This window comes from Giraffa tippelskirchi, chromosome 7 (assembly GCF_054371585.1).
Source record: "Giraffa tippelskirchi isolate mGirTip1 chromosome 7, T2T-mGirTip1v1.2.pri, whole genome shotgun sequence".
Taxonomy (NCBI): Eukaryota; Metazoa; Chordata; class Mammalia; order Artiodactyla; family Giraffidae; genus Giraffa; species Giraffa tippelskirchi.
In genome coordinates this window covers 148,290,152-148,311,755 of record NC_137281.1, presented here as the reverse complement: position 1 = coordinate 148,311,755, position 21,604 = coordinate 148,290,152, and the positions used below count along the sequence as shown (strand labels likewise).

At 48.9% G+C, this 21,604-nt stretch overlaps 1 protein-coding gene across 10 annotated transcripts in view; it reads right to left on the bottom strand.

The window, feature by feature from the left end:
- Positions 1 to 21,604, bottom strand: part of TMEM63C (transmembrane protein 63C) — an 80,207-nt gene that overhangs the window by 55,238 nt on the left and 3,365 nt on the right. For 7 of the 10 annotated variants that reach the window (XR_014059599.1, XR_014059601.1, XR_014059600.1 and 4 more), the window contains exon 2: positions 2,281 to 2,415. The gene's annotated coding sequence lies outside the window, so the exon portion shown is untranslated. Of the gene's footprint in view, positions 1 to 926; positions 1,117 to 2,280; positions 2,416 to 16,765; positions 16,967 to 21,604 lie in introns of those variants that run through there. The other 3 variants (XM_081510509.1, XM_081510507.1, XM_081510508.1) reach the window with 3 other exon arrangements.

Sequence of the window (21,604 nt, the reverse complement as noted above, 5' to 3'; positions counted from 1 at the left end):
CCAACCCAGTGCTTGCTCCTCTATGGCACACAGGCTCTCTTCTGCGAGAGAAGCAGCTGAGATGCATGGAGGAGGGCTTGCTGAGTTCTCTGTCCAAGGTGTCGTCAGATCACGGTGGTCTCTGCTGGCCTCAGGCTTCCCACCTGAGCTGAGGTTTTGGCCACTTCCCAACGATGAAGGAGGACAATGATGTCACATCTGCCACCCGGCCTGAGCTCATCAGAGAGTGAGAGTTATAACTGCGAGCACTGCCTGCTCTGGCCTGTGGCCAGGCATCCTCTCCTCACTTCTGTGTGCACCAGAAGAGCTGGAGTCGAGGACAGGGCTCCCTGCCTTTGCGGCCCAGCAGACACCAGGGAAACCAAACCTACCCCTGTGTGTGCAGATCCAACACCCAACATACAGGGCTGCTCACAGCTGGGCCATCACTGGGGAGGTGGAAGAGCTTGGCTCAACCCTCCAGCTGTGGATTACCAGCCTAGGAACACAGTTAACCCACCTTCAGGGGAGAAACCCTCCCTCTCAGTAAACATCACTGAGTCCTTATGTGCAAGGAAAAGAGACGATTTCTGCCTTTGAGGCTCTAAAGGACAGAGTAGAGCATAGTCATGAAATAGACCATGGGGAACCATGGATGATTCTAGAGCAGGTGAGTGAGACGCCTACGCGGTGGATTAGGAGGTGAATCAAAGTAACAAAGTGTAGTTGGGGGAGAACACGCAGCTCCTTCGTAATGATTCGAGCTAATGTGTGTGTTGAACACTTACTGAGAACTTGAGGTTGATTCAAGTGCTTTACAAATACTAACTTTAATCATCATAGTAACCCTAGGGTACGTTGTTATTCCCATTTTACAGATGAGAAGACTGATGTATAAGACTGATCTTATAAGGCTTGTAGGTGGTGAAGCTGGGCACTGAACCCACCTGGTTCCCGAGCCTGCCTTCTTTACTAGTATTCGTGGCTGCCTCTTGCAGGGATTTGGGCTGGGCAGTGGGCAGGGCCGGAAGGACGGAAGTGAAACACTGCCTGCAGTTACGACTCCTTGCCTTGGAGGGCTCTCACATGGCCAGACCAGGAAATCATAAGGGAGATGTGAACATCAAGCACTTTGATCTGCATGGAAAAGAACTGTAGCGAAGATCACTTTTATTGATAACAGCAACAATCACAATGTTCTTGGACAACAGCCCAGACAGGATAACTTCTTTCATGGAAAAGAGATTTTAGAGACTCTCCCACAGAGAAATAATATCACAGTTATAACCTCCCTTGTCTATCTAATCCTTTCCTGGTTTTATTTATTACCTTCTTTACTTAAATGGTGGCGCAGATGGTAAAGAATCTGCCTGCCGTGCAGGCGAACTGGATTTGATCCCTGGGTCGGGAAGATCCTCTGGGGAAGGAAATGGCAACCCGTTCCAGTGTTCTTGCCTGAAGCATTCCATGGACAGAGAAGCCTGGTGGGCTACAGTCCATGGGGTTGCAAAGAGTTGGACATGACTCAGGGACTAACACTTTTATTTCCTTAAATGGAGAAGAAAGCCTCACTTTGATGTTGACCTGGTTTTAATGCCTTCTAGCTTTGGATGTGTGATCACCACCAGTGCCCCTTTCACAAAAGAGTATGAGTTTCTGGGAGTCACCAGGTAGATGGAAGAAGAAGGAAGGATGTGGGGCACGGGGTGGCTACGGCCTGGCTGGAGGGAGGCAGCTGCACCCAGGAAGGGCTGCCTGAGACCCAGGGCTTCCTGTGCTATTTTGACGTGATTACACTTGATGCCTCTGAGATATTGGCTACATTTTAAATGAAACTATTGATATAAGCAAGGCTTGAGAAGTTAAAAGAAATTGAGGTTGGAGTATATCAAGAGTCCTTGCAGCTCCAACAGTCTGTGAAGATACCATCTGTCTTAATCTTCTCCCAAGGAAAAATTATCAAGAGGCAGTGTGCACTCAGAAGAGCTGTGTCTGGCTGGGTCTAGCCTGTCCCCGCACTGGGGTCAGCTGGGCAAGAGCCACTTGGGACCCAGCTGGCAGTTCAGCCTGGGGGCATCCTAGCCAGAGCCACACAGCCTCTGGCCCCCTTCCTGGGTCTCAGGAGCCAGGATCACCTGGGACACTGTCCTCCTGGCCTCTCCTGTTAGGTTGTGGGTTTAGGAGGGCTGGAGAGGGCCTTTGCTGAAGCAATGAGCAGAGGGCCGAGGGCCACAAGCTTGAGGAAGGAGCTGGCAGTAGGGACTGAGCCCTGCTGGGTGGGATGAGAGCAAAAGCACTTACCTGCAGCAGCAGGTGAGGTCGGGGGGCTCCCGAGATGAGCTGTCACCGGCACGCTCTCCTCTTAATTGGTCCCCGGGTGCTTCCAAGCTGCGTCTCTGCTTAGTTCCTGACCACAAAGGGGGCTCCTCCAAGCGTCTGCGCCACAGGAACAAAGAAGTGCTCTCAGTGCAGGTGGGCATGGATCCCCGTCCTCCCTGAGCCTCCCTGAGGCTCCTCCCCCAGCCCAAGCAGGCCAGGCCTTCCCAGGTCCACCAAGCTTGTCAGCACCGTCCCGCCAGGTCTGCCTCATGGGAACTCTGACGGGGTGAGGGGCACCCCATATATGCAGCCATAAGCCCCAGTCTGCCCCTCTACTCCACATCCAGATGCCCAGCCCTGGGGTAGGCAAGCCAGGGAGCCATCCTTCATCCAAGATCAACAGAAGCCGGGAGGAAGCCAGGGGACCATGAACAACACTATACTGGGAGTCCTGGCATCTGTGGCTGCTACTTCCCCCTGGTGAGGTGGAGCACCCCACTCTCCCTCAGTGGGGTGTGGGCTTCAGTATAGACACACAGACACACTGCCTGCAGGGCTGAGCTGGGGAGACCAGAGGGGCCCATAACTACTAGGTGACTCGGAGTAAGATCAGAATCATCTGGGGCAGGGTCCTGCTAAACTGCAGGTTTAAGGGCCCTGTCCTAGCCTGTTGAATCAGAATCTCCAGGAAGGTGCCTGGAAACGTGCATTTTAGCAGGTCCCCTACATGGATGCCAAAGAACTAGGACTCACTGGACTATGTGTGCTGGGAAAGGGTTGACAAGTCCAAGGATGAAGCTTTGATCATATACATGAGGGGGTCGTTGGTCCCTTTCCTAAAAGCAGCATCATAGGAGCCCAGTCTCTGCAGCCAACCAGCCAGGGGCCCTGGGCAACTTGCTGAAACCTCTCTGGGTCTCTTTTCCTCATGGACAAAAATACAGGTTAAAGATGATCTCTTGGGTCTTTCCAGGTGTAAAATTATCAGTGTAAAAAAAAAAGGTGAACCCACTGAGAAATGAATTTGAAAAGGAAGTTCAAGGAAGCATTTTAAATAGTATTCTCCTGTATCATTGGTTTTTTTCCTTAAATTCACTTTTTGAAATCTGAAAATAACACACTTACGTAAGGGGAAAGAAATCAAACCATTCAAAGTAATACAGAATGAAAAGTCTCCCTGCTATCCCAGACCTCTGTTCCACTCCCCAAAATAAACATTTTTCTTCAAAAATTTTCCCATAAATACTGACAAATATATATCTATGCCTACATCTTTATTTTAAACCTAACTGGGGCCATATTCCCAATGCTTTCTTTGTTTCTTAGTTATTACACATCACACATCTCTGCATACCAAGAGACAGATCTTTCATGCCTGTAGCTGCTCATAACATCCCACTGAAGGATGCACTATGATTTACACAAATCTATCCCTTTTGGCGGATGTTTAGGTTGTTTTTATGTTTTTGCTGCACAGACAAAGCTGCAGTGAACATCTTTGATGATACATGTTTGTGCATACATGTGAGGTTAGGTGTAGGATAAATTCCTAGGGGTAAGGAGTCGAAGGTTAGGTGGATCTAAAATTCTGATATTGCCAGATTGTCCTCCAAGGAAGATGAACCAGTCTGCACTGCCCAGCCATCAAATTTTCAAACTTTGCCAATATGTGAGATGAAAATGACGTCTTGTTTCAATGTGTAATTCTTTAAATATCACAAAAGGTGGGCGTTGCTTTCAGGTTGGTTGGTGGCCTTTGCATTTATTTTTCTGTGAACTATGTTCTTTCTAATTTAACTCACTGATTTTTAAGAGGTTTTTCTAAATTAAGACAATTAACTTTTTGTTATGTGCATTACAAATTGTCATTTGTCTTTTTTTTTTTTACTCTATTTATGGCATCACTACTTACAGAAATTTCAGATATTTCTGTAGCCCAAAATATTTTCTACTAGAGGATCCTAAAAATATATGCTCATGTTTTCCACTGGTATTGTTATGTTTTTTTTCTTTTTAATCATTCTTTTACTCTTTCCTTTTTTTACATTTTCTTTCTAGATTTTATTTTGGTGTTAGGAGTGTGGTAGGCCCAGCTTTCTTTCTTTCCCCAAGGGGCTGGTTATCTCAAAGTCGTGTTTGAATAATTCATTTTCTCCCCCCACCCATCCTCCCTCTTCTAGGTTCAAAATATCAATTTAACTATATTAGAATAGATAAAGAGTCAAATGTTGATTCAAATTCCACCTTCATTGGATCTAGGAGAAGTTACCTAAAACTTCATGTGCCACAGTTTCCTCATCTAAAAGTGAGGTTAACTGAATTATGTAGGGGAAAATAACGGGAAATGTGGAGTTTTTCAGGCAGTTCACTAAGAAAAGTGTTATATTATTTCTATGGATTTTTGGATATGTGTGATACTTAGCTTTCTGACACATTATTGGATATGATTTCATTCTAATTCTAAATAAATAAATGCTTCTAACTTTGGGGAAAATTAGGGACAACAATAGCAACATCTACATAAAGTTACTGTGAGAATTCAATGAATTATTTGAGCAAAAGGATGTAGAAAGATGAAACTATATGCTCTCTACAGGAAACTAACCTTTGCTGTAAAGACATACACAGCTGCAAGTGAAAGGACAGAAAAGATATTCCACGCAAATGGTAAAAAAGGAGACTGGGGTGGCCACACTTACATCAGATAAAATAGACTTTAGGTAAAAATCTGTCACAAGAGCCAAAGCAGGATATCATACAATGATAAAAGTCAATGCCCCAGGAAGAAATAACAATTATAAATATATATACACTTAACCACAGAGCACCGGAATATGTGAAGCAAACATGAACAGAAAGGAAAAACGGAAGAGTAACACAATAAGAGGAGGAGATCTCGATAAACCTCTTTCGATAGTGAGCAGAACAATCAGACAGAAGATCAACAAGGAAACAGAGGACTTGGACATATTCAACACTGTAGACCAGCTAACCCCAGTGGACACATACAGAACACCCCCCCTGAGAGGAGGAGAACACATGTTCTTCTCAAGCACGCACCGAACGTTCTCCGTGACAGATGATGCTCCAGGCTTCAGCGAGGGCCAGAGAACAGTGCCTGGCACATGGGAATCACTATATGTTGATGATTACTGTTATCATCACCACATAGTAAACGTGTCTGGGTCTTAACAGATATTTTCTGTTTCATTCATCTATGAGCCGGTTCCATCACTCAACAAGTATCTGTAATTACGTGTGAGGCCCTGTTCTACGTGCTGAGAACCAAGAGTAAGCAGCAGGAATAAGAGCTATTCTTCTCCCCTCCGGTTAGGCTCACTTCTAGCGATTTTTAGCACGTTTACTGATATTATATTTTCTTTCACTATATTGCAAAGCAGGCTAAAGTTACCAGGAGAGCGGTACGTTTTTGTTCTAAATACTGATTAGCAGGCATCTTAGTATGTGTGTGTGAGTGTGTGCACTCAGTGGCTCAGTCATGGCCAACTCCCCATGGACTGTAGCCCGCCAGGCTTCTCTGTCCATGGAATTTTCCAGGCAGGAATATTGGAGCAGGTTGCCCTTTCCTACTATAGGGGATCGTCCTGACCCAGGGATTGAGCCCTCATCTCTTGCATCTCCTGCATTGTTAGTCAGACTCTTTACCACTGTGCCACTTGAGAATTCCCATCTTAGTATATGCCTTTATTATTTCTAATAGTTTTTCAGTGGACTGTCTTGCTCTTTTTTTTCTCCAAATGGCCAATCTTATCATCTACAATTTAAACTGATAACCTGGTCTCCTTTCATAACCCATATTTTCAAATTTTGTATTGGCTTGTACTTCTAGAGAAGTGTTAAAGAATGTAGGTAATGGTGGTCACTTTTTTCCTGTATGTATGTCTCTGTACACACATATACACATACATACACAAACACACAAAATGTTAAGCAATATCCATCTATTCCTATTAAATATGAGTTAAAATCAGGGACATATGTTGAATTTTATCAAATGCCTTTTAGGCATTTTAGCATTTATGGAGCTGTTTATATTATTTTTTTATCTCTTTTAAACTATTATTTTGTTCAATTACGTTAATAGTTTTCCTAATATTGAATCTATACCTCCGGAAGATAGCCCCACTTTCTCACGATATATTCATTTTTTAAACATAATGCTGTGTGATTCTATTTGTTTCTATTAATATATGAATTTTGCACCAATATTCATAAATGAGATATTTTTGTAGTATTTTTTCTCTTTTCCTGTGTGGGCTGTTTCTTTCGGTGTTGTGCTGGCTTCATAGACTACTATGGAGAGTTTCCTTCTCTATGATCTGGCACGGTTGATGCAGTTTAAAGAACATTGGAATTCTCTCTTCCCTGAAGGTTTGCTAGAAATTAAGAGCTGTCTAAACCTGGGTTTTTTTGGAGTGGAGTTTATAAAAATGCAGTTTCTTCCATGATTATTGGCCTGTTGAGGTTTTTCTAGTTCTTCTGGGGTCAAATTGATGATTTGCATTTTCTCAGAAAACTATCTGGGCTTCCCTGGTGGCTTAGATGGTATAGAATTCACCTGCAGTGTGGGAGACCTGGGTTCAATCCCTGGGTTGGGAAGATCCCCTGGAGAAAGGATAGTCTACCCACTCCAGGATTCTTGGACTTCCCTTGTGGTTCAGCTGGTAAAGAATCCGCCTGCAATGCAGGAGACCTGAGTTCGATCCCTGAGTTGGGAAGATCTCCTGGAGGAGGGCATGACAACCCACTCCAGTATTCTTGCCTGGAGAATCCCCATGGACAGAGGAGCCTGGTGGGCCACAGTCCATGGGGTCACAAAGAGTCAGACATGACTGAGCACAGCACACAGAAAACTATCAGTTTTAGAGACTTCCCTGGTGGTCGAGTGGTTAAGAGTCCATGGTCCCCATGCAGGGGGGCATGGGTTCAATCCCTTGTCAGGGAACTAAGATCCCACATGCCACGTGGTACAGCCAAAAAAAAAAAAAGGCAAAAATAAATTACAATTAAAAAAAAAAGAAAACTATCAGTTTTAGCTGGTTTTCAACTAAATTTGCATGTGGTTGAGCACAGTATTCTTACAGAATTCTATTTTCTCTGTATCACTGGCTACTTCTCCATTTTAATGTTCAATTTTACATATTTGGCTCATTCTTCCCCTTGCTCACATTAGATTATCTATGTTTAAAAAATCATAAAATGACACATGATTTTTTTTTTTCCAGGACCCTATTTACTATGTGCATAGTCCAGAAATAGAGGAGCTAGAATGAGCTCAGGATGAGGATGAGGAAGGTAGCAGGGGAGAGGCAGCTTGACAAACATTTTAAAAGTACAGAGAGGGACTTCCTTGGCGGTCCAGTGGCTAAGACTCTATGTTGTCAATGCAAGGGGCCTGGGTTCCATCCCTGGTCAGCGAACTAGATCCCACAAGCCACAACTAAGAGTTGACATGCTGCAATACAGATCCCACGTACCACAGTGAAGAACTGGCAAAGCCAAATAAATAAATGTTTAAATATTTTTAAAAAGTACAAAGAGCCTGCCCACATACTCCTGGCCTTGAACACACTAGATCTCCTTTCCCCAACTCCCCCACCCAGTTAAACCCACCAACTTCCATTCTTCAATACCCAGCTGTCACCTCCTCTTGCAACCTTTTCTGATTTCCCTGGGAAAAGCCAGTGCCTTTCCTCTGATGTCTTAGATTACTTAATTCATTTTAATTTTGAAAAATTTCAGGCCCCAAAAGGTTAAAAGTATAAAACCAACAAAATTAACAAATGTTCATATTCTGTGTGCCCAAATCAACTTACAAGCTTTCGCACAGCAAGGGAAACCATAAAAAAATGAAAAGACAACCTACAGAATGGGGGAAAATCTTTGCAAATGATATGACAGGCAAGGGCTTAATCTCCAAAATATACGAACAGCTCTTATAACTCAACAACAACAACAACAAAAAACAACTCAATGAAAAAAATGGGCAGAAGACCTTAATACACATTTCTCCAAAGAAGACATACAGATGGCCAGTAGACATAGGAAAAGATGCTCAACATCACTATTAGAGAGATGGAAATCAAACTACAACAAGGTACCACCTCACACCGGTCAGAATAGCCATCATTACAAACTCTACAAAAAACAAGTGCTGAGAGGGTGTACGCTGTTAGTGTGAATGTAAGTTGGTGTAGCCACTATGGAAAACAGTGTGGAGGTTTCTCAGAAAACTAAAAATAGAATTACCATATGATCCAACAATTCCACTTGGGCATATACCCAAACAAAACTATAATTCAAAAAGATACATGAACCCTTATGTTCATAAGAGCACTATTCCCAATAGCCAACACATGGAAACAACCTAAATGTCCATTGACAGATGAATGGATAAAGAAGATATGCTACATATATACAAGGGCATACTACTCAGCTGGAAGAAAGAATGAAATAATGCCATTTGTGCTGGTCTTTGGAAAGGGAGAAAGAAAACAAATACTGTACCATATGATATCACTTATATGTGGAATCTCAGTGAAAGTCGCTCAGTCTTTGTGACCCCCTGGACTATACAGTCCATGGAATTCTCCAGGCCAGAACACTGGAGTGGGCAGCCTTTCCCTTCTCCAGGGGATCTTCCCAACCCAGGGACTGAACCCAGGTCTCCCACATTGCAGGCAAATTCTTGACCAACTAAACTATCAGAGAAGCCCGTGAAATCTAACATATGGCACAAAGGAACCTATCGACAAAACAGAAACAGACTCACAGACATAGAGAACAGGCTTGTGGTTGCCAGGTGGGGGGAGGGGGAGAGGGGGCCTGGGAGTGTGGGATGAGCAGATATAAACTATGATATATAGAATGGATAAACAACAAGGTTGTACTGTAAAGCACAGGGAACTATATTCAATATCTTGTGATAAACCATAGTGGAAAAGAATATAAAAATATAACGTCTATATGTGTATAACTGAGTCATTTTGCTGTACAGCAGATATTGGTACAACATTGTAAATCAACGACACTTCAATAAAAAGAAGTTTTAAAAATACAAACGCTAACATTCTGTTATTTTTGCTTCCAATCTTTCTGTTAAAAGAAATGTTACTGACAAATTAGCAATCACTTATCTTCCCGTCAGTCCTAGCACCTTCCCTCCACCCCTCCAAAGACCAGCACAAGCACGAACCTGGTAGGTGTTACAGCGTTGCAACATGCTTGTGCCCATAAAACACAGATATTGTTTTGTGATTTTTATTAAAATTAAATTTTCACTAACGGCACTATTCTGCCATTTCCTTTTTTTTCACAATAATGTTTTTGAGACTGATTCATGATAATACAGAATACACATGTGTATATACATCAGCTTTTTTGAGGCATAACTTACAAAACATAAAATTCCCCAGTTATGTACATTGTAACTGCTGTACAACATCACATCTTTGTCTACTCCATCATTGTGAGTTGAGACCTCTGTTTTTATGTTTCGAACACTGCTGCCCTAGATATCCTTGGAACCGTCTCCTTATGCACATGCGTGAGTTCTCTGGGTAATTAATCAGCCAGATATGAAACTGTTGGTCATAAAGTATGTACATTGTCACCTTTAACTGCCATTGCCCCAGCATCCCCTAGTATTTGCACTGCCATTATTGGAGCATTTCTGAAGCTGTCGTCACCATCCGATGACTTGCCTACCCTCCCCTTCCCCAAGAATTACCGGAGGGCATGTCTGTGACTGGCACTCAATGAACACTTGATAAATGAAAGGATGAGCTCACCGTCTAGCAGAAGAGGCAGACTCAGATGAGACAAGAGCATTAAAGGCTGTGAGACCTCCTCTGGCTGATATCCAGGGAAGGCTTCATGGAGGAGGTGGCATTCAAGTTGGGGTTTGAAGAACAGAGAGACTCTGAACACGTGAGGATGGGGATGAGGACAAGGACTGGGCTGGGAGGAGGATGTGGGTCAGACAATCCAGGGTACATTTGATTTGCCAGAGTAACGGTTCCTAGCCGAGCTGCAGGTGAGGGCATGTGCATTGTGTAAAAACTTCAAAGTGGTTTGATTCCTCCCCAATCTCCACGCGAAAAGAGCCTCTGAGCTGGAACAGGATGAAGGAAGCTGGCGGGCAAACTGGAAGAAGTATCTGGGGCTTACTCCAGGGTGAGTCTTCAATGGCAGGCTCTGGGGAGCCCGTGAGAAGGAACCAGGTCAGAGCCAGGCTCAAAGATGATTCATTCGTTGAGCAGGCAGGTAGCTGTTCAGCCTCTGGAATAAGGCCTCGGTCAGAGAGAGACGGCTCCTCCCAACCTCTTTCCCTCCTCTGTCTCCGGGAAAAGATCAGGGCAGCAGGCCCCAGGCCCACGTGCTCCTTCACTTTGCAGCTCTGGGGGCCCAAGTCAGGGGCTTGCACATTACTTACCCACGTCCGCCACCCCACAACCCGGCCCCTCCAACCCCACTGCTCTGGTGCCAGGGCCAGGGCTCCAGGGAGCCCCTCCGTGAACTGTGGAGCCAGGACCTGGCATCCTGAACACACCTTCGGCGTGTCCCAGTGGGGCAGGAGTGGGGTGGGAATCCTATCCTTCCATTTTCTCTGCTGTCCTTCAGCAGGACCCAGCTCTGGGCACCCTGCCAGAGTGGAGGGGACGGGGAAAACGCATGACCTTCACTCCCAAGTCCTTCTGTCTTCAGCAGCTTCAGCAAAACCACCAGTAGCGACAAGGGCAGGCGACCTGAGGATGTGTCAGCCATGCTCCGGGGAGGAGGAACCCTCCGCTGCAGACAGACCAGCCCTGGGCCAGTGTGGGCTCCGCCATGTCTGTGCGTGGGTGTGGTTGTGGCTCTCGCCACCTCTCTGAGCCTCAGCGTTCTCATCTATCACCTGGGCCACTCATGCCGGCTCATAGAGGATTAAAAGGTAATGACAAGGGGACCTCCCTGGTGGTCCAGTGGTTAAGAATCCACCTGCCAATGCAGGAGACACGGGTTCGATCCCTGGTCCAGGAAGATTCCACATGCTGTGGAGTGACAAATCCTGTGTGTCACAGCTACTGAGCCTGTGCTCTGGGGCCTGAGAGCCAAAACTACTGAGCCCACGTACCACAAGTACTGAAGGCCGAGCACCTAGAGCCCATGCTCTGCAACAAGAGAAGCCTGTGCACCACAGCTAGAGAGTAGTCCCTGCTCGCTGCAACAAAGGCTGAGCGCAGTGGTTGTTGTTCAGTTGCTCAGTCATGTCTGACTCTTTGTGACCCCATGGACCACAGCACACCAGGCTTCCCTGTCCTTCACTGTCTCCCGGCATTTGCTCAAGCTCATGTCCATTGAGTCAGTGATGCCATCCGACCATCTCACCCTCTGCTGCCCTCTGCAACAAAGCGCAGCCCCTCTACTAAAAAAAAAAAGTAATGACAGGGAACATGAGGTCACTGAATGGCACCAGGATCTCAGGCCAGGGACACTGTTCAGGGCCTGAGAAGGCCTCCCCAAAGCCTGGCCTAGATCGCAGGCCAGGGCACACTAGGTCCCTGCCCAGGAAGGGTCCCTGACTCAGTACCAGCCTATCTGTGGTACTAGAGGACACCGCCACCCCACCAATGCACACACTCTGGCTCTGAGATGTTCCCCTCTACCAGGTCTACAGGGATCTGAAGCTCTTCTTATGGGAACAGCTCAGCTTCAACAGTGCCTAGAGCCACCAACACCATTGGTCAGCTGCTGCCACCGAAGCCTGACCAGCTGGCCCAGAGACCCCAGGACCACTGGCCACTCAGCAGGTAAAAGGGTGAGCAAAGGGAAAGAAGGGGGCTCCCCATCACCAATCTCATACCAGACACCTTTCTGCTTCCCCGCACTGAATGGTCCAATGCATTGGGGGTTATTCTGAAAGTGAAAGTCGCTCAGTCGTGTCCAAGTCTTTGTGACTCTATGGACTACACAGTCCATGGAATTCTCCAGGCCAGAATACTGGAGTGGGTACCTTTCCCTTCCCCAGGGGATCTTCCCAACCCAGGGATCGAACCCAGGTCTCTCGCATTGCAGGCGGATTCTTTACCAGCTGAGCCACAAGGGAAGCCCAAGAATAGTGGAGTGGGTAGCCTATCCCTTCTCTAGGGGATCTTCCCCAACCCAGGAATCAAACTGGGGTCTCCTGCACTGTAGGTGGATTCTTTACCAGCTGAGCTACCAGGGAAGCTCCAGGGTTTATTCTACCATGTTGTGAAGGGAAGACTCACAGAGGTGAAGTGAACAGGCAGTGAAGCAGGCGGAAACCCAGCTCCCAAGTGCCCTCAGGTAATGAGTCTGGTGTGCCAGCCTCCACGCTCCCAAGCCCTCCATCAAGCACAGCTGACAACCACATGAACAATTCAGCAAAGAGCCATCTGTCTCCCTGGCCAATTGGCCAGAGGTGCATCTTGTTCATTGGTATCTCTACAGACCTCAGGATGCCTTGCTCTTTTGCCAGGACCCCGTGGCCTGCGGCCAGTGTCCCTCTGGCAGGACACGATTCTGAGAAGATCCAGTCAGGGGGAGGAGAAGGCTCCTATCTCTGGGGCCATCTTCTTCGGCGAGGCCACTCAGTCATGAGTGGGACAGGCTTGGCTTCTGGCCAGAAGCTGGCCTGACCTCTCTCCCTCTGATGCTCTGAGGCTGCCAGAGGCCTCAGCTCAGCCTGAACAAGGGTCTGCAGGCACAGGGCAGGGCCAGACCTCAGTTACTGCAGCCAAGCTCTTCAGAGCCTGCCTCCAGGGTGCTTGCATGAAACAGCAGAATGGAAGGTGAAAAAAGCAGAAGGCAGGAGCCCAGGACACTCGGATCTTGGTTTTCGAAGCGGGGATCCAGGCTTCAGTTCCCTCTGGGAACATTACTGATCACCAGGAGGCAGGAGGCGAGAGTGGGGCACCCTTCACCCCACCCCCTCTTCTGCAGGTTCCAGGACCAACCCTAGGCGGGCTGGGAAGGACCATGACAGCGTGGGAGCAAGCCCTGCCCTAGGGCTACAGCACACAGAGCTCTGGTCACTGCTGTTCTTCTAAAGAGCCCCCTCGGTTGGCCCCAAGCAATCCAGACACACTGTAACGAGGACACGGCATGCCTCATGAGCTGCCCACACTCTCATCTCAGCTTCCCCGTCACTCTGTTTTGCACAAGTTGCACCAGCCACCTCCTGGGCAAGAACAAGGGGCCCAGGGTACACCACCCCTGCTGACGTGGGAGTGGCCTGCAAAAACCACTGCTCTCTCGGAGAGGGAAGAGGAGTGAACCCCGAAGAGGAGTGAACGCCGGGCCCCAGCTCAGGCGAAACAGTGCTCCAAGAGCTGCTAGCCTCACTCGCAGCTGAGCGCTCCCCCTAAGCACTTACAGTCCAGCCTTCCCAGAGCGAGCCTGCTCATGGCCCCGAATGCCCCTCGGCCTTCCCGCACCCTGGACACTCTGTGCAAAGAGCTCCCAGCACTTGATACCCGTGATCTCTGTGGTTCTTCCACCAGCTGCTTCTGAGGAAGAAGCCAGACTAGCGAGTCCAAGGGATTCAAGATTCAGGGGGGAGGATCCAGGTGTCTGAGCAGGTCCACTGTGCCACCAGTCACCCGCATTTTATGGTGTGGAAATTCTGTGAAATTTCACCGGTGGAGGAGGGGGAAAGGAAGTCCCCAGGGGCCCAAAACACAACCTGAACTGGGCTGGGGAGGGATGGTCTGCCTTCCAAGCCTGAAGGGTGCCCTAGACTGGCCACGGGGTGGGGGGGCATCCTTCATAGAGGGAATGGCCACCTTTTCCCCATTGAGGCAGGAAATAGACGGCTTCAATTCCAGAGTCTCCAGGAATAATTCCCCACCTGCAATAAGCACTTGACATGTTTCCCAAGCCCTCCCACCCATCTGGGGAAGGTGTTTTCATGCCCAGCTGTTAGCCAGGGAAACCTGGAGGACAGAGTGCCAGCTAACAGGGGCTCGGTCCAGAACCAGGTACTGTGCCCTGTAAGTGGCTCTTCTCCCGCAGTCTCAGAGCCTACCGCTGCCTCTGCCAGCCCAGAGGGGTCACCACCAGCGTCTCTGGATCACGAGGCAGGGGCCTTTCTCCTGGAGAAGGGTTAGAAGGAACCCTGGCGGGGTGCAGAGGAATCAGACCTACCATGAGTACTCCTCTCTCTGGCATTGTACTGTCACTCCATGGGCAGCTAGCTGTGATCTAGTTTACTGGGAATCCCACCCTCTCCCACAGGGTCACCCCAGTGGCTACTGGTGGTCATCATGTAGAACAAGGCATGCTGTGAATCACCAGGGGCCAGCTTTCAGGGGCTCTGTGCTCAGAAGGTGTGTCTGAAAAGCATCAACTCAAGCACCAGGCACAAGGTAACTGCTGTGCTCATGGGCTGGGCAGGACCTCCCATCCTGAGATGCTGGCAGAGAGATAGCTGAAGTCCCCCCTGCCCCTGGGCCCCCTCCATGGCTGTGACCACAGCTGCTAGCACCAAGGCCATCTGGGCTTGGAGGTTTAGTCACTAAGTTGTGTCCGACTCTTGTGACCCCATGGACTGTAGCCCACCAGGCTCCTCTGTCCATGGGATTTTCCAGGCAAGAATACTGGAGTGCGTTGCCATTTCCTTCTCCAGAGCTCGGAGAGGCCCACAGAAATTGTGTCCACTGTGGGTACATGACAGTAAGGTAGCCAGGTGCCTTTAGCTTCCCTCTTCAAGTTGCTTCTTTCCTAAGAAACTTGAAAACACATCTTAATGTAGAAGATGCTGGAGCTGTCCCTTCCCACTGACAAAAGCCCTCCCATCAGGAGGCCCTCACAGCCTCACCTCACCAGGGCGCTGGTGGTGGAGAGGGGGAGGATCAGAGAGGAGGGGGCCTCATCCCACCTGCCTGGAGGTGGGCCAGGCAGTCAGGAGACCTGGGTGCAGGTGAGAGCCCCAGAACACCCTCTGCGACTCAGCTCCCTGGCCTGCCCAGTGACGCTGCCTGGCTCCGGCTCTAAAATAAAAGACAGTTCTCTGCCTGCCTCAGTTTCCCTCTGGAGAAAGGCAGCCACACCAGGGAGAAGGAAGGCAAGATAAATTCAGGAAAAGTTCACCTCCAGGGGCAAGAGTCCATTCCTCCCCGGAACAGGAGTTGGGGAGAGAGCAAGGCTGGACCACAGGGGGTGATGCTGAGAGAAGGCGGATTCGGTTCTCCATTCTCCCACCTCTTCTCCCAGGAGACGAGGCTGTGAAAGGACAAAGTCCATCTCCCTATTCCCCTTCCTTCCCACAGCTGCCTGGGAACTTCCACTTGGCCTTCATCAGGGCTGGTACATGAGACTGAGGCCCGGAAGGGCCTTCCTCTCCCGGAAGACAAGGCTCACTCTCCGCCCTGAGCCCTCAAGGAGAGCAAGGACCCCGAAGCTCCGCTGCTCAGACGAACGTTTTTTTTTCCTGTCCTCAGATAATTCTGACCCCCGCGATGTTCACACCATGACACTCCGGAGCCTCTCACAGAAGTCCTATGCCCCTCCATTCTCAGGAATGAGGAAAGGGGGCCCCTGGGGGAGGGGGCGGGTGGGAGTCCACCCCAGCTTGGACCAGAGGTCTAGAGAGCAAGCTTGACCCCTGCCCCTCCAGACAGCGTCAGGTCAAGGCAGTGCCTGGGAGGCCAGCTCTGTAGGACCGTGCTAAGTGACTCTGGGGCGAAGCCACCGGCACCCCCCTGGGCCTCGGTGTCCCCAGGTCCATCATCCAAATCCAAAGTTTCTCTCTCAAGGCCGAGGTGAGGATGGAGACAAGAGCCTTTCTTTGAAAGCATAGGAGAAAAGGTGGCGGCATTGTGCCCCTGGGGGCCCAGAAGTCCAGCCCACTCGGCACGGAATGAGGACCACCCCCCCACCTCCCGCACCCGCTGCAGCGCAGCGCTGACGCTGCCATCACTCAGAGCCGCGGGGAGACTGCGGGGGAGAGAGCACCCTCCCAGGCCAGCCCCGCGAGCCCGCGGCACGGCCCCGGGGAATCCCGGCGTGGGGGTGGTCCGGAGAGGCAACCAACAAGGCAGGCGGCGGGGGACCCCCAGGCAGGCCTCCTGCCCACCCTCTACCGACCCACTGAAGATGGTCGACCGAGCCACTGCCCCTCCTGGTTGGCGGTTCCTTCCACCCTTCCCCAGGGTCCAGCCTGGGGGAGAGCCCGAGCCACGGGGGAGTATGGCGCAGTCTCCCCCGCCCCCATCCCTCTGGGTCCGAGGTCCCGGAAAGCGTAGAGCCAGCCGTCCTGCCCACCCCCCATCACCACCCCCACCCCTGTCCAGGACCGGGATTCCGCGCCCCTTCTTCCAGCCGGATCGGTTCTGGAGCATCCCACCCGCGTGCTCACCACGTCTGCGCCCTCGGCGCCGCGGCCCCAGCGCCAGGCAAGGCAGGCAGGCGGCCGGGATGTGAGGCCAGGCGACACGCTCCCTACCTGGGAGGAGACTGCCCGCCGGTCCTGCTCCGCTCTGGCCTGCTCGAAGCCAGCCCCACCTGGCAAGGGACGGTCAGCAAATTCCCCGCAGCATCACCATGGGAGCGGCATCGCGGCTCCTCCCCGGCCGCCGCCAACCTCGGCCCCGCCCCAGTGCTGCTGGACCGCCGGGGAACCCAGGCTGAATTTTTTTCATATGCAAAGGCCCAGGCTCCGCCTCAGAGACCTTGTAGCTACCAGGAACCGTCTGCAAATTACCACAGCAAATCTACAAGGCTGCTGGTCCCTTGCTGGAGACACTCCGAAGCTCTGGGCCCCCAACACCAGAAACTCTGGTCTTGCTGCTCTCCGGCCATTCCCCACTTCAAGCTCTCCTCCCAGGCACGTCCGCCTTGCAACCCACCCAGCCCCGCCAGAAAAAAAAGTCAGCTAGGAGAGACGCCCAGCCCCCACAAAGGTAGCAGGACTCAGCCCCGCCCAGGGGCCAGCTGCGGGCACCCGCCTGGTGGCTGGTACCCAGTTCTTTCTTCTTCCCCAGCAAAGGGAAGATCTACAGATTGACCAAGGGAGTGGGTTTGTCTTTTCTAGTTTGCCATGGACCACAGTTCCTGTAGGTCTCCAGTTTTTTCAAAGTCCTGGCTACTCTGCTAGAGACACTCATTTTGAACCAGGGGCCGGGTGCCAGTGTTTGAACCCCCAAAGATCAGTATAACAAACTAAGTGAAAGTGAAGTCGCTCAGTCGTGTCCGACTCTGCGACCGCATGGACTGTAGCCTACCACGCGCCTCCGTCCATGGGATTTTCCAGGCAAGAGTACTAGAGTAGGTTGCCATTTCCTTCTCCAGAGGATCTTCCCAACCCAGGGATCAAACCCAGGTCTCTCACATCGTAGCCAGATGCTTTACTGTCTGAGCCACCAGGGAAGTCAACAAACTAGGGGGGCAGTAGTAAACAGCCACTCTCCTCTCTCCCAGGGAGGGGCCTCAGCAAGTTTATTTAATAGACCTTATCCAGTCATTGCGGTACAATAACTAATGGGAGAGGCAGGCTGCTGACCAATCTTCAAAAGTGACTCTTTTAACAGTTATATAATGCTAAAATATTGACATAGCTGTTAGCAATGCTCTAAGAAGGCCTTAGTGGAAACGTGTGAACATCATGTCGTGAGACACCAAGGGTCAAAGGGTAGCTAGGCTTTCGTGGGTTGACTCCCCATAACCAGCAGCACTGTGCTCCCTCCAAGCTGGCACACCCTGGGCATGTCTCTCCCTGCCCTGCACCTGCCCCCCATCCCCTCCTCCACCCCCGGTTCTTAGACCCAGTAGTGGCAGAGGATGAGATGGTTGGATGGCATCACTGACTGAATGGACATGAGTTTGAGCAAACTCCAGGAGATAGTAAAGGACAGGGAAGCCTGGCGTGCTGCAGTCCATAGGGTCACAAAGAGTCGGACACAACTGAGCAACTGAACAACAACAGCCAAGTGCCATCAGACCTCGAAGTGAGCCACTACACATTCTGCTGAAATCTGTCCATGTCTTCACTCACCACCCGTTCATTTATTTATTCATTCCAGGGACAGGAAGGCTTTTGGATTATCTATCATGCAATAGCAACAGTGTATCAAGGGCTGGGTTCTAGTCCTGGCTCAGCTATTAGTGTGCTGTGCAATCTTGGGTAACTTGCTTGATGTCTCCGTCTTTGTTTTTCTTTCTCATCTGTAATCCTGAGAGGGGAGGGCTAGTTGAGATGTAAGGCCCCTCGGGCCCTAACATTTCTATTCCTCTCTTTTAGGATAAAGGCTGGTGGGAACAAAGATAAACCAGATAAGTACAAAAGTAGTGTTTAAGAAGACCTCTAGCTGCCTAGATTCGCATCCCAGCTGTGCCATCTAAATAGGGGAGTTAAACTCTCTGAACTTCTTTCTTTGCATATGCAAAATGGAGGGAATAATAATAACCTTAAGAGGTGGTTGTGAGGATTAAGTGAGCTGTTGTATCAAAATAAATGTTTAGTGAATATTAGTTGTTTTTGTTGCTGTTGTTCCGATACTGGTGGAAGAGGGTAAAACCTGGACACAAGCAGCATGTTCTCTGTCTGTGCTTCCTCATTACAGAACTAGTGTCTGACTCCAGAGTGAAAGGAGTAAGCCTCTTAAGTATGAGGGTAATAGCTGTTTCTTTAGAGAGACCCCTTGATAAGGGGGAAGAACATGGTCTTTGGATCTAGCTGAACCTTGGTTCAAAACTGGGCTCTGCGGACTCCTCTGGTGGTCCGGTGGCTAAGATTCTGATATCTCAATGCTGGGGTCCTGGGTTTGATCCCTGGTTGGGGAACTAGATCCCACATGTCACAATTAAGACCCTGTGCAGCCAAATAAGTAAATAAAAATAAATATTTTTAAAAAAACCCAAAACTGGTCTCTGGGCTCCCCTGGTGGCACAATGGTAAAGAATTCACCTGCCAATGCATGAGTCTCAGGTTCCATCCCTGGTCCAGGAGGATCCCACATGCCTCGGAGCAGCTAAGCCTGTGCACCGTGACTGTTGAGCCTGTGGCTCTGGAGACCTGGAGCTGCAACTACTGAGCCCACGTGACATACCTCCTGAAGACTGCATGCCCTAGAGCCTGTGCTCTGCAACAAGAGAAGCCACCACAATGAGAAGCCCACACACTGCAACTAGAGAGTAGCCTCTGCTTGCTACAACTAGAGAAAAACCCACACAGCAACCAAGACCCAGAACAGCCAAAAATAAAAATAAATAAAATTTTCTAAAAGCTGGGCTCTGCTTCTTACTAGCTGTGTGACTTTGTACTAGTTATTTAACCACTCCAAGGTTAATTTTCGCATCTGTAAAATGAGTATCATAATGCAAATAAAAGGAGTCCAATAATAGTATCTACCACATAGAGTCCACATGGAATTTCAACTGAGCTATTTCAAATCCTAAAAGATGATGCTGTGAAAGTGTTGCACCCAATATGTCAGCAAATATGGAAAACTCAGCAGTGGCCACAGGACTGGAAAACGTCAGTTTTCACATTCCAATGTTCAAACTACTGCACAATTGCACTCATTTCACACGCTAGCAAAGTAATGCTCAAAATTCTCCAAGCCAGGCTTCAACAGTATGTAAACCGAGAACTTCCAGGTGTTCAACCTGGATTTAGAAAAGGTAGAGGAACCAGAGATCAAATTGCCAACATCCATTGGATCATAGGAAAAGCAAGAGAATTCTAGAGAAACATCTGTTTCTGCTTCATTGATGACACTAAAGCCTTTGGCTGTGTGGATCACAACAAGCTGTGGAAAATTCTTAAAGAGATGAGAATACCAGACCACCTGACCTGCCTCCTGCGAAACCTGTATGCAAATCAAGATGCAACAGTTAGAACAGAGATGGAACAACGGACTGATTCCAACTTGGGAAAGGACTACTTCAAGGCTGTATATTGTCGCCCTGCTTATTTAACTTATATGCAGCGTACGTCATGTGAAGTGCTGGGCTGGATGAAGCACAAGCCGGAGTCAAGACTGTGAGGAGAAATATCAGTAACCCCAGGTATGCAAATGACACCACCCTTATAGCAGGAAGCGAAGAGGTACTAAAGAGCCTCTTGATAAAGGTGAAAAAGGAGAGTGAAAAAGCTGGCTTTAAACTCAGTGTTCAAAAAACTAAGATCATGGCATCTGGTCCCATCCCTTCATGGCAAATAGGTGGGGAAACAGTGGAAACAGTGAAGTACTTTATTTTCTTGGGCTCCAAAATCACTGCAGATGGTGATTGCAGCCATGAAATTAAAAGATGCTTGCTCCTAGGAAGAAAATCTATGATGAACCTAGACAGCGTATTAAAAAACAGAGACATTACTTTGCCAACAAAGGTCTCTTTAGTCAAAGCTATGGTTTTTCCAGTAGTCATGTATGGATGTGAGAGTTGGACCATAAAGAAAGTGGGGCACTGAAGAATTGATACTTTTGAACTGTGGTGTTGGAGAAGACTCTTGAGAGTCCCTTCGAGTGCAAAGAGATCAAGCCAGTCAATCCTAAAAGAAATCAATCTTGAATATTCATTAGAAGGACTGATGCTGAAGCTGAAACTCCAATATTTTGGCCACCTGATGCGAAGAGCTGACTCATTTGAAAAGACCCTGATGCTGGGAAAGATTGAGGGCAGGAGGAGAAAGGGACGACAGAGGATGAGATGGTTGGATAGCATCACTGGCTGAATGGACATGAGTTTGAACCAGCTCCAGGAGGTGGTGAAGGACAAGGAAGCCTGGTGTGCTGCAGTCCATGGGGTTGCAAAAAGTTGGACTCAAGTGAGCAACTGAACAACAACAACAACATAGAATCACTGTGAATATAAAATGCATGTCAAATATTTAACTTAATTTTTCACAAACGGAAGATTCTTAGTCAATGTTAATCTTTCCCAGGAAGGACCTAGATAGAATGGAGGGGAGGTCCTAGCACTGAAATTTCTGGGTGTCCTTGACTGAGTGTCCTGTGAGGAGCCTGAGTAGTGGGTGTTCTAGTCCAGACCCAGAGCAGCAGCAGCAGCAGCAGCTCTCCAACCCCCTATGCCAAGATGCCATCCATACAGAACCTAGGAACCAGCCTCCCTGGATGAGCCATATCCCTGAACATACCCTCTACTGGGAACTGAGGCCAGAATGGGAGGCCAGAAGCAGGTCTTGAACGTGGGGCTCAGGAGTTTAGGCTTTACTTAGTAGGCAAAGGAAGCCACGGGGAGTTTTTGAACAGCAGCTACAGAATAAAATTTTTGAGCCAATAGCAACCCTCTCCAGTTCCTGGAGACCTGATAAGCGTCAAGT